Consider the following 12,622-nt stretch of genomic DNA (forward strand, 5'->3'; position numbering starts at 1 on the left):
ACCGACCTACAATCGAAATACCGACATTCATTATGCCGACGTGTTCAAAATGCTGACATAGTCAGAATACCTACATTTGATATGTTGACATGTCAAAATACCGACATGAGTTTTCTGTGGTCTATTATATTCCCCCTCCAGGTCCACTGGGATGGTAAAGTATGAACAAGTCTGTTTTTGGGCAGAAATTCCTTAAAAACGCATGTCGGCATTTTGACATGTTGGCATTTGAAATGTTGGTATTCTGTCAGCATTTTGAATATGTCGGCATAATGAATGTCGGTCATTGGCTGACAGGATTATGACCGTCTGTATTGTGTCCGTTGGTAAATCAACTGCTACCCATTATTAGGTCACATATTTTTACATTATATAATACTGCACACAAGCAATTGGTTATATACACGCTATAGCCTGTAGTTGTTACTGTAGGATTTGGCGCGTATTATGTTTTGGTTTTCCTCACAGCACTATATGTGTGCTGAGCTACAGAGCATGGATTGAAACCAGTTAGGCACATGAAAAAATGTTACGTGATGGGTTTACATTAGAAAGCAGAAAAGCGCGACAAATGCTAAATAAAATACCAACACGGACATCTAGAACAGTGCATTATACAAGAATGAATAACTCTTACATGTGCTCATAGATGATCGCTTACAATGAGAAGGTAGGACAAAAGAATAAACACAGCTTTTCCACTAGCTAAATGAACAATGGGGGTAATTCCAAGTTGATCGCAGCAGGAATTCTGTTAGCAATTGGGCAAAACCATGTGCACTGCAGGGGGGGCAGATATAACATGTGCAGAGAGAGTTAGATTTGGGTGTGGTGTGTTCAATCTGCAATCTAATTTGCAGTGTAAAAATAAAGCAGCCAGTATTTACCCTGCACAGAAACAAAATAACCCACCCAAATCTAACTCTCTCTGCACATGTTATATCTGCCTCCCCTGCAGTGCACATGGTTTTGCCCAACTGCTAAAAAATTTCCTGCTGCGATCAACTTGGAATTGCCCCCAATATGACCACATACAGTATATAAATGGAACATGAATTGAGATGACTATCTGGACTGCCTTATTCAGTTATTTCTCTGAATAAAAATAATATATTCACGCAGCATTTAGAGACACCAGGTTCTGCTGGATGGACTGTTGAGGATCAATCTAGGCTCTATGGGAGCGTAGCCTATTCCATTTGATCTGGAGCACAACCCCTCCCCCCCTTTTTTCCCTCCCCTTACCCTCCTCCCTCTTTTTCCTTCCCTTCCTCTACCCTTTTTCTCCTCTTTACCCCCCCCCCCCCTTGTTTTATTGTTATGAGTCAATGTTATGTTATGTTGTTATTTATTGGTAATGTTATATTTGCTCTTTATTTTTTTTTTTAATATTCATTTTTATTTCAGTGCTGGTATCTCTGCTTTTGAGTGAATTATTGATTATGTCTCACCTTGGTATCAGTGTATTCGCACTCTCTATTAGTCCTACCTGTGATATATCTGGAAACATATGTTGTATTTGTTTGACTTCAATAAAACTGTTTTTCACTAAAAATAACATTCAATTATTGAGCAATTCACGCAGCAACTAAATGGTTTGGTGCACCAGTCTGTGGAAAAAGCAGAAATATACGCCTGCAATATTGTGCAGCCCCCGAGCCCTGCGTAGAATTCTGATGCAGAGACGCCGTGAGGGCAACACAATCCGGTCCGACTGGATGAACAAGAGCAGCTATTAATCTTTTATGTTCTGTCCTTTGCAAAGTGCTCAATGTTCCACAAATATCGTAATCAATTCTAGTTTTAAAGAGCTGGTTGTGCAAAATATAAAAGAAATGATCATAACTTTTAAGTAGGGAATGGTTTTCACTCCCGAGGTGGCTCCTGGATGGTTGGACAGTCAGAACTGTAAGTCATGGCAATACAAAATAAGGCAAAGCAGTAGGACATCGCCGACGGTAACATAAGGCTAAAAACAATGGTGATGGTTATATCGGGATGCAAACAGGAAGTTGATATGGACAATGCCGAAATTCACAGTGCTGAAACCAGAAGATCGGCATGGTTAAAAATGTAGACACTGACAGAATGTTGACAGATCGAATGTAGGCATTTGAATTACAAGTAGGGTTAAGGTTTGACTGACGTGAAAAAAATTGTTTTATTGAAGTCAAACAAATCCCCAGCTGTGGTCTCAGATACATGTAATATGGAGAGCGTACTTCCATGGAAAATAATAAAACAAAACCTCGTCGGGCATCCTGTCATTCTACAAAGATGGCACCACGTAGAGGCTTGCCCTCAACAGCCATAGTTTGTCTCTCTCCCATTCCCGCCTTCAAAAACACCTCTGTTAGTCATCATCCTCTCACTGCGCCACTGCGTGGGTAATGCATTAGCGGCGGGAGAATGGTCACATGCAATTAATGGCTTTGTATGACGCAGCTGTGGGCTCTTCTATGGAGGTCTGAAAAGAATTAACAGAGCAGACATGTGGGAGGATTTACACATAACCCCAAGAGGGGCTGCAGAAAACTACATCTAGCATATACTCACAATGTCAAGAACTGGTGGCAGTATGAAGATTGGGTGACGCATCAACCAATCTAAAGCTTCAAGCTAATGGCAAAAAATAGGTAGGCCTTGTCTTGTTACTGGAAATAACAAATATATTTCGTATGGCTTGTTACATTGATTTATTGTATTGTTTTTTTTCATTTAATTGAAGGTTTAAGTAGAAATTAGAATAACTCATTCCAGTTGTGCAGTGCTATGAAGTTACTACGGCAACCACAGTCATACGATGTAGGGAACAGAGAGGCCTTGGCACGTCCCTCTGAACTCTGTAACGCTCAATTATATCATACTTCCCTACTTTTGAAAAAGCATATCAGGGAGATCGTGAAATTAACACCTATAAGTGTGGACGTTGTACTGCTGTATCTGAGAGGCGTGTCATGAAAATGACTTACATCAAAACGTAAATGAGCCCCAACGTTAGTATACTGTATAGACATATACTGTAAGTGGCCATGAGAAACCTTATTTAAAATGAATGTAGCCATAGGGATCATTGTGCCTTATAACCAATACAGGGAGATGGCGCTGATGATCCCATTTGAATGTATATATCTCTAATTTATCTTTTCCCCAAGAATGTAAAAGGTGGGTACACACTGATAGATATATCTGCAGATCAATTGATCTGCAGATATATCTATGGACGGATCAGGCAGTGTGCTGTGCATACACACTGCCCGATCCGTCGGGGAACTGACATTATGAACTGGGCGGGCGTGTACACACGCCTGGCCACTTCAGCTGTAAATCACCCGCCGGCCGCCGCAGCATGTGTAACGGCGGCCGGCTGGTCACCCGTACACACAGAGCGATGCGCCAATATATTGGTAGATATATTGGCTGTTGGCTGTGCTGTGGGGCCGACGCGATATGTCTGTGAACGACGGAGTTCACAGACATATTGCCTGTACACACTGGCCGACGGACTCGCAATATATCGGCCGTTCAATAGAACGGCCGTCATATCGGCTAGTGTGTACCCACCTTAACAGCTATATAATGGGGGTAAGGTAAAATCAGGGAGATTGCTGGTCTGTTCAGGGAGTCAGGGAGATTGCTGCTATTTCAGGGAGTCTCCTGCAGAAAGAGGGAGGGTAGGCATCTCTGAATTATATGTTGTAATTACTGGAGAGATTTTGAAAAGGAGACAATGATTTCTAGAAGGTCAACTAAGTAGAATGACTCAAATGCATGCTCAAAAGGTACTTAACTTGCTACTAAAAATAGGATTTTGGTACCTACCGGTAAATCCTTTTCTCTTAGTCCGTAGAGGATGCTGGGGACTCCAAAAGGACCATGGGGTATACTATAAAGACTTAAACTGGGTGTGAACTGGCTCCTCCCTCTATGCCCCTCCTCCAGACCTCAGTTAGAAAACTGTGCCCAGGAGAGATGGACATTTCGAGGAAAGAATTTATTGTTATAAACACGGTGAGTGTCCTACCAGCTCACACCTCAAACACACCGTAGAACGTGGCATTCAGTAGAATACCAGCCCACAGCATGAACAAAACACAGCCACATGCTGAGAGAATATGCAACACCAACCGTGTGTCCACAGAAGCAAAAATAAGACCCCGCATGCCATGGCATGAAAAAACGGTAGCAACCGCCTAACAGAGAAGACACACCACCAGGGTGTAACCAAAAGCACTAACTGCAGACAACGTACGCACTGGGACGGGCGCCCAGCATCTTCTACGGACTAAGAGAAAAGGATTTACCGGTAGGTACCAAAATCTTATTTTCTCATACGTCCTAGAGGATGCTGGGGACTCCAAAAGGACCATGGGGTTTATACCAAAGCTCCAAAACGGGTGGGAGAGTGCGGACGACTCTGCAGCACCGAATGAGCAAACAAAAGGTCCCCAACAATCATGGTATCAAACTCGTGGAGCATAGCAAAAGCGTTTGATCCCGACCAATAATCCGCTCGGCAAAGTTGAACCGCCTAGACTCCTCGGGCATCCGCCCAAGAAGAGCCCATCTTTCCATTAGAATGGGCTTCCACCGACTTCGGTCACGGCAATCCAACCATCGAACAACATGCCAAATCGTATCACAGATTCAGCGTGTAACAGACTGCATACTGCAGTCGCCCCAAGCATGTTGGGAGCATACCGGAGAAACAGAGCCTCTGTTTCTCCAAACTGAGCCAAATTGGCGACCTAAATATTCAAATCCCCGGTAACACCGAGAGACTTTGAATCAGCTAATGCCGAAGGAACCACCGCCATCAAAAATAGACTGTTTTCTGAGAAACCCAGAAACCACTCTTTGGTAGAACTACAATCCGAGTTCACAATTCCTCTCTGTCTACCTGGAAGATCAAACAAGGCTCTTGTGAGACAAACCCACCACGTCAGACACCCGCCTTGCGGACGCCAAAGCCAATAGCATGACCACTTTTCAAGAGAGAATTTTTTTCTTTTTTTAAGAAAATAATAAGGCCATACTGCACCGAAATGGAGCCTAACTGTAGGCCTGCATCCACAATGGCTTGTAAGTATGGATAAGAACGACCTAGCTGAAAGTCTTCCGTAGGAACCATCCTGGATTCACACCAAGACACAGAATTACGCCAACCACGGCGGTAAGGCTTTGCCGTTACTTCTGTCCTAGCCTGAAACATTGAGGAAACGGCTTCACTGAGAACATCCTTCCGGCTTAGAATATGGCTTTCAACCGCCACGCCGTCAGACGCAGTCGCGGTAAGTCTTGATACACGCCCTGATCTAGTTGTACAGTTCCTCACGTAAAGGAAGAGGGCAGGAAACTCCCATGAGCAAATCATAAAAAACTGGATAGCAAAACCTCCATGGCTAAATCAGATCCGAGAGGATCGCCTGAACCTATGTTCTTTTTACGTTTATCACCTTCCGAAAAAATGAAATAGGAGAGGCCACATAGACCGACTAAAAACACCCACGGTGTCACGAGGGTGTCCCTTGACCTGAAACAACATCCCTGAGGCCTCCCGTTGAAGCGAGACACCAACATGACCAATTGCGACCCTCCACAAAAGTTGTCACGTCTGTGAAAACTTCTCGACGATGACTGAATTTTTCCCGGATGGAGACTGCGTCAGCAGAGGAAATCTATTTCTCCTTCGCTAACCACCGGAACGAATACTACCAGACTTTTTGCCCCACGGCAAAACTGTGCATCTTCTGCCATTGCCGCTTTGCTCCTTGTTCCGTCATAGCAGCTTACTCACGCCATTGCTGATAAGTGGTCTGGCAGAACTAACATGGGCCGAACATGAAGAATACGTTCGTCGAAAATATCTCTTAAATCAAGAAAGCTTATTGCAGACAAGCTTTCCAACTTAACCTTAACCTCTGGAAATACGTCCCTTGCAAGGCCTGCTCCCCAGCCTCGGAGATCTTTATGCACGGATACCAGGATCTAACCTTGGATCCCGAACCTTCATCCCTCTAGAAGGAGAGAACCGAGCAGACACCACAGGAGTGATGTCCTGGCCTTTAGGATTATATTCCGGTGCATGTGCAGGTGAAACGTGGACCACAATTTCAACTGGCCCCTTGAAAGCCACTCTGGCAGTAGACCTGCTCACCAAAACAGGCCTCGTAGGCCGCACCCATCTGTTTTAGTAACAGAACATATTGATGAAGTGTCCCAGCAAAGCTGATCCAACTATGTATCCTCAGACCTCTTTCCACAGGAAAAAACCCCGAACATTAACCGGTCAGTATCTACTCTGAAACCCACCTCTGACAACTGTGTCGGTGGGAACAACAGCCAATCCCTGTGTCGAAGAACAGTCAGAGAGAAACAACGATTTGCACCTTTATACAGGGACAACCGGACAATGTCCTGAACCTGACGCACCTCTGTATGACGTAGCGTACTACCTCCCCATCCAGAGGGGAAAGGCAAGATCCATTAGAAAAACAGTAAGGGGAACAACCGTAACTCAGAATGCTCCCCCTTTTGATTCTATAAATAACTCACAAGTCTTAGTCTATTCCTGGACTAACTGAAATTATTAGACGAGCGCTCACCGGAGTGGGAACTAGCCAGATAGACTCAGCACAAGTGGTGGATGTGTTGGAAACAGAAAACGACATCCACTTCTGCGAACCTACCAAGGCTGCAGAACTTTTACCTTTCAACCTTCCACTGTCTGCACAGAAAAGGAAAAAAGAACGGTATCAAACCGGTTAAAACGACTGCATCCCACAAAAGAATGTGTCACCAACCGTTGTGAAGGAGGCTAACTCACGAAGGTAGACTTACCAGTTGTATCCGCCGAGAGTGACTGAACAGAGGGCCGACCAAACAGCTGTATACCTCCCCCGAGTATCTCTCGGAGACAACCTCAGCATTTTCCCCGGTCACACCTCCTGCTGTCACGCGGCAGCCTGCTGCAATGTTATAAGTAGAATCAACATAAGCAAGCTTACCCACTCTGGGTAGGGTAATTCTATCGGATGCCTACCCGAATACAACACTCCCTCATGTGCATGCAATGCAAATAAGGCCAAAGTATAGAAATAAAATATCACTTAGCTTCCTGTGTATGATCCTTTGCGACCGGGCTCTGCGTCGACCAGGAGTTGACTGCCGTAATGTTCTCTCCGCGTCGGGAAGAGAATAATATTCGGACTCCTTGAGAGGATCGAAAACCAACTCGTCACGGCCAATCTAGAGCTTAATCAACAGAGCGATCAGCACATGAGAAGAATATCATTATTTCAGTATTCATGGATATACATAATGTAATACACAATAAAACACACATATCCTAACCATGCATATATAAACATAAATCTACATATATATACATATAGATATAACCTATACGCAAGTGGATTGTCCAGACCTGTCAGGTCCCTAGTGACAGTAATGTGTTGTGAATGTGTATGACCATGTACTGACGTGCCTCCGATGTGGATCTACCAGGAACATTATGGTCGACAGAAACTGAGTAAATGTCAACAGCACGGAATAGTAAGCGGGCAAAAATAATAATAATCTTAGAACCCCGAGGGGTCTGAGGGAAGAATACATATACAATTGTAATAACACTCCCCCCACACATATACCTATAAATATATACATATATATATATATACCAATACAGGTACAAGGCAATAACAGCCTGTTAATTTTTCTACCCCGGAAATACCGTTGATGCCGACAGGGCATCCACCAACAACTGAGTCTCCCCTAGCGCATTGACTTGTTTTCAAGCACACAAATCCAACCTGCTAATACTTAATGTTTTGAATCAAGTACCGCCAAGCGTCGGCGAAGCCGACAGTTATCCCCACAGCAGCTTGTGACTAAGCCCTAACACCTGTCGACATATGTCGACTAACCGATAGTGGGTAAAAAACAGGGAAACAGTGAGTTTATGTATCACAACAAGGATTATGCGTCCATTATTAAACATAATGCTATATGACACCCATATAGCATTAAACACTCTGTGCCCCCCACCTTCTTACTATACAGTAAATCCTGGTGGGGACCTGAGGAAAATGGCGCTGACTCCTCTGTGAGGGCTAAGCTCCGCCCCCTCCCGGCGCGCTTAAGCCCGCTCAATGAAATAAGTATATAAATATATAACTCCCTAAAAACTAGCTGGGGACCCTATATACAGGGGGTAACCCCCTGTATAACTTACTTTTTGTCCCAACGCAGCCCAGGGCGCCCCTCCTGCACCCACGGAAGCCGTTGGTGTGTGTGAGCTATGGACCGCAGCGTGCACGCTGCGGTCTCCCGGCGGGGCGAAGACACCCGGTGTCCGGGTATGTTCCCCCGCCCGGGATCCTTTTATCAATGCCGCCCAGGGCGCTCCCCCCCAGCGCCCTGCAACCTGGAGGCCGACGGGGAGCGGGAGCAGAGAGCGCAGCGCTACCGCTGCCTCTCCCTCCCGTTCGCGGCGCACTGGTGGGGCGGGCGCCGAAGCATGTCCCCCCCGCCAGTGATTACATCTTTTAAATGTTGCCCAGGGCGCTCCCCCCCAGCACCCTGCAGGTCCGGTGGAGTGCGGGAGCCGGGAGCGCAGCGCTGCCGCTGCTGCTCCCTCCCGTTCACGGCGCACTGGCGGGGCGGGCACCAAAGTATGTCCCCCCGCCAGTGAAGTACAGAATTTATGTTGCCGAGGGCGCTCCCCCCCCAGCGCCCTGCACCCTGCAGGTGATGGAAAGCGCGGGAGCGCAGCGCTACCGCTGTCTCTCCCCCCTGTGACACGCTGGCGGGGTGAACATACGCTGTGCCCAGGCACCGTAATATGTCCCCCGCCAGCATTGTAGACCGTCAGCAACATGCCCCCAGGGCACTCCCCCCCAGCGCCCTGCACCCTGCCAGAGACGTTGGTGTGTGGGAGCATGGAGCGCAGCCCTACTGCTGCTGTTACCTCCGTTACTGAAGTCTTCTGCCGTCACTGAAGTCTTCTTTTCTTCCAATACTCACCTGGCTTCTTTCTTCTGGCTTCTGTGAGGGGGTGACGGCATGGCTCCGGGAACAAGCAGCTAGGCGCACCAAGTGATCGAACCCTCTGGAGCTAAGGGTGTCCAGTAGCCGAGAAGCAGAGCCTTTAAACTAAGAATAAGTGGGTCCTGCTTCTCTCCCCTCACTCCCATGATGCAGGGAGCCTGTAGCCAACAGGTCTGCCTGAAAATAAAAAACCTTACATAAAGTCTTTCAGAGAAACTCAGGAGAGCTCCCCTAGTGTGTGACCCATCACTCCTGGGCACAAAGTCTAACTGAGGTCTGGAGGAGGGGCATAGAGGGAGGAGCCAGTTCACACCCAGTTTAAGTCTGTATAGTGTGCCCAGGCTCCTGCGGATCCGTCTATACCCCATGGTCCTTTTGGAGTCCCCAGCATCCTCTAGGACGTAAGAGAAAAAAGAAATACATCTTGCACATTAATATCTTTTCTGTCGGACACTGTGAAGCAGAATTGGAGCTGGTTTATTCTGTGCGGTCTGTTTATTCTGCTGGATATCTCAGATCCCTTCTTTGTACTTTGCAAAGAGGATGCAACCTTGTAACGGAAATTGCAGACCGAGCTGAGATTTAGTTATTTCAACCACAACATCCACTATAAAACTGAAACATAAAAAAGTCTGATTTCAGAGAGCGCACGTTCCCGTCTCGCCAAGACGTCCCCAGACATATTCTAGCTCTGTCTGGCCTTAGATGAAGCAATTATTTCCCTCTTGTACTATTTAATGGCAGAATCACTAGAGTTTTTATTATTATTAGTACTTGCACAAAAAAAACTTTCGCTGGATCGGTTTAATCGTGCTCTCAGCTGTCAAATGTATAATTACTTGCAAGGTCAGCTGGTTGTGAGATCCTCTGCATTAATGTAAGTCTTACCGTCGCACTTCACACAGCGGCTGTCTATGGGTCAGCTCTGTTGACTCGCTATTCCCTGTGATAATAGGGGACAATCTGTACAACGTGAACAGATATGCTCGTAAGGCAGAAATGTGGCCAGAAACATGTCAACTCCTTGGTTGAACGTTACTCTCATTTATAGATAATAGAACGGACTACTGCTGAAAGATAAGTAGAACGTCATTTTTCCTGCAATAGCTGCACTGAAATCTGACTCAGATAGAAAAGATAAGGAGAAGAGTGCAGCATTGCAGGGAAATATTTATAAGTAGGTAGGTTACTAAGGCCCAAATGTATTAAGCCTTAAAAAGTGATAACGTTGGGAGTGATAAAGAGTGATAAAGTAGCAGCCAATCAGCTCCAGTCATTTTTCAAACACCCACCTGTAACATGACAATCAGGAAGCTGATTGGCTGGTACTTTATCACTCTTTATCACTCTCCACTTTTGAAGGCTTAGGGGTCTATTCATGAAGCAGTGAAAAGAGTGGAGAAATGAGCCAGTGGAGAAGTTGCGCATGGTAACTAATCAGCATTGAAGTAACATTTATAATTTGCATACTATACAATTGTACGGAGCAGCTGATTGGTTGCCATGGGCAACTTCTCCACAGGCTCACTCCACTCCACTGCTTCATGAATAGACCTCTATACGGTACCAGCTGTGCCCTTATCTATACAGTATGTCCAGGGCCGGTTCGAGCCCTTTTTGCGCCCCGGGCAGTACATAGGGGCGTGGCTTCTTACAGGGGGCGTGGTCAGTTACGCCCCCTGTACAGTAGTAGCGCCGCTGAAATGCTGAGCGGTGCGCGATGACGTCATCGCGCACCGCACAGCAATGGTCCTCTCCACGAAGGGAAACTAGACGTCATCGCGCACCGCACAGCAAAGGTCCTCTCCAAGAAGGACACAGCCGGGGGACACAGCGGGCAGCGGAGGGCACAGCAGTAGTGGATCTTGCCATGGTGCGGCGCCCTCCGGAAGGCGGCGCCCCGGGCAAAAGTCCTGCTTGCCCGTGGCAAGATCTGCTACTGAGTAGGTCTGCAAAGGCTGGTGCCTATGTTATACCCGTAATAGTCATACATATACTAACAGTCTAATTTAGAGAGTGTAAATGATCAGGTGTGTTGATGGAGAGGGTGGGCATGTGAATAGTGCCAGCGGAAGGGGTGGCATGAAGTGCAGAAGACTGAGTGGCATGTGGTGGCATTTTGCGGCAACTGGGGTCTTATTGGCACGTTATGGAACTAGGTGGCAAGTGTGGGCATTCTGGACTGTGTGATTGAGGATGCAGAGGCCGCCTGTAGGGTCCTTTAATGTTTAAGCCCTTGACATAAGCTTGCCTATACACGAATATGTTGGCGGTAGTAAAGCTGAAATACTCTGGTTTATTAATATGCTTATGCTCGGATGCCAGACCGATAGCTAGTTCCGTTCATTTCCTACCCTGCATGCCCGTGTGCAGGAACGAATATGAAATGGTGCCCTCAATCGCTCACTGCACCATCAAGCAGCCATTATTTCTGTTCTGTAACATACATCATTATTACTATTTCCAGAGATGTGCTTTTCTCCCTCATGTATGGGCAGGTGTATAAAGCCTGGAGAAGTGATAAGTGGAAGGTGATAACGCAGCAGCCAAACATTATGGGTTTAAAAAATGACAGTTAGGAGCTGATTGGCTGGTGCGTTATCACCTTCCACTTATCCCTGCTTTATCACTTCTCCAGGCTTAATACATTCTGTGTGAGTCAGAAAGACACTACAGTATACGGCTCTTGGCTGTTGCCGTCTTTCTGAGGCCCATTAAATAAAACAACAGGTCATTAGCAGGACGGATACATTTCAACGTTCCCGGTACATGGCCGTCGGTTTTAATTGCTAGGTTATTAATAAACAGTAAACGCCTGTGTGTTTTATGCAGATTCTCCGCTGACTGTTTAGAACACATCGGAACATTATTCTCTTTCCTCCAGAGATGTCTTCCTGGCCTCAGCCCAGGATCTGCGTGGGTAACAAGGCTGGTAATGGACAAGAAATGAAATTATCTTCGCGGGTAGCCTAACCCTGTGTGCATACAGCCAGCAGAACCGCAGCGACACAGGTATTAATTTGTCAGACTACGCAGGACCTATTAGGTGTGTTAGAGGAGGGTTGATAGAGCAATGTTCATGAAGGAACAATGGGGAAAAGGATTGTCACACTGTAGAAATACATCAAGCTGTTTTGAGCTGGGGCCGACAGTGAAACGTGAGTTATGGGTAATTAAAATCAGTGACTATTGAAACGAGGTCTTTGTACGGTGACCTTTATGCATGCCAATTGCAAATCATTAAAAAGAAAACTTCGTCCTGCGGAAGACAACGTGTTTATTGGTATTGTGTGGAAGCTCGTAGCTGAGCGGTATAAGCGATAGGCTGGTAGCTGGCTACGGGGACTATAAAGCGATCGCTGGTTGTTATCATTGCGGCTCATCCGTGCGGGCTGCCGACACAGTGCACAGAGCCTGGAGATAGCTGCAAATTCGGGAATCTGCTCTTCACAGTCTGCTGGGAAATTCACCCTATGATATTTCACACCATCCGCGGTTACAAATGGAATCTGTCCACACTGTGTAATTACTGTTACACTCTGCTGGAACTGCCGCACAAGTTCAGATGGCAAAC

General features: G+C 46.3%; 1 protein-coding gene across 1 annotated transcript in view; it reads right to left on the reverse strand.

The window, feature by feature from the left end:
• The window catches only part of ITFG1 (integrin alpha FG-GAP repeat containing 1), a 402,294-nt gene that overhangs the window by 23,889 nt on the left and 365,783 nt on the right, over positions 1–12,622 (reverse strand). The gene's annotated exons all lie outside the window — the stretch shown is intronic.

This window comes from Pseudophryne corroboree, chromosome 11 (assembly GCF_028390025.1).
Source record: "Pseudophryne corroboree isolate aPseCor3 chromosome 11, aPseCor3.hap2, whole genome shotgun sequence".
Lineage (NCBI taxonomy): Eukaryota > Metazoa > Chordata > Amphibia > Anura > Myobatrachidae > Pseudophryne > Pseudophryne corroboree.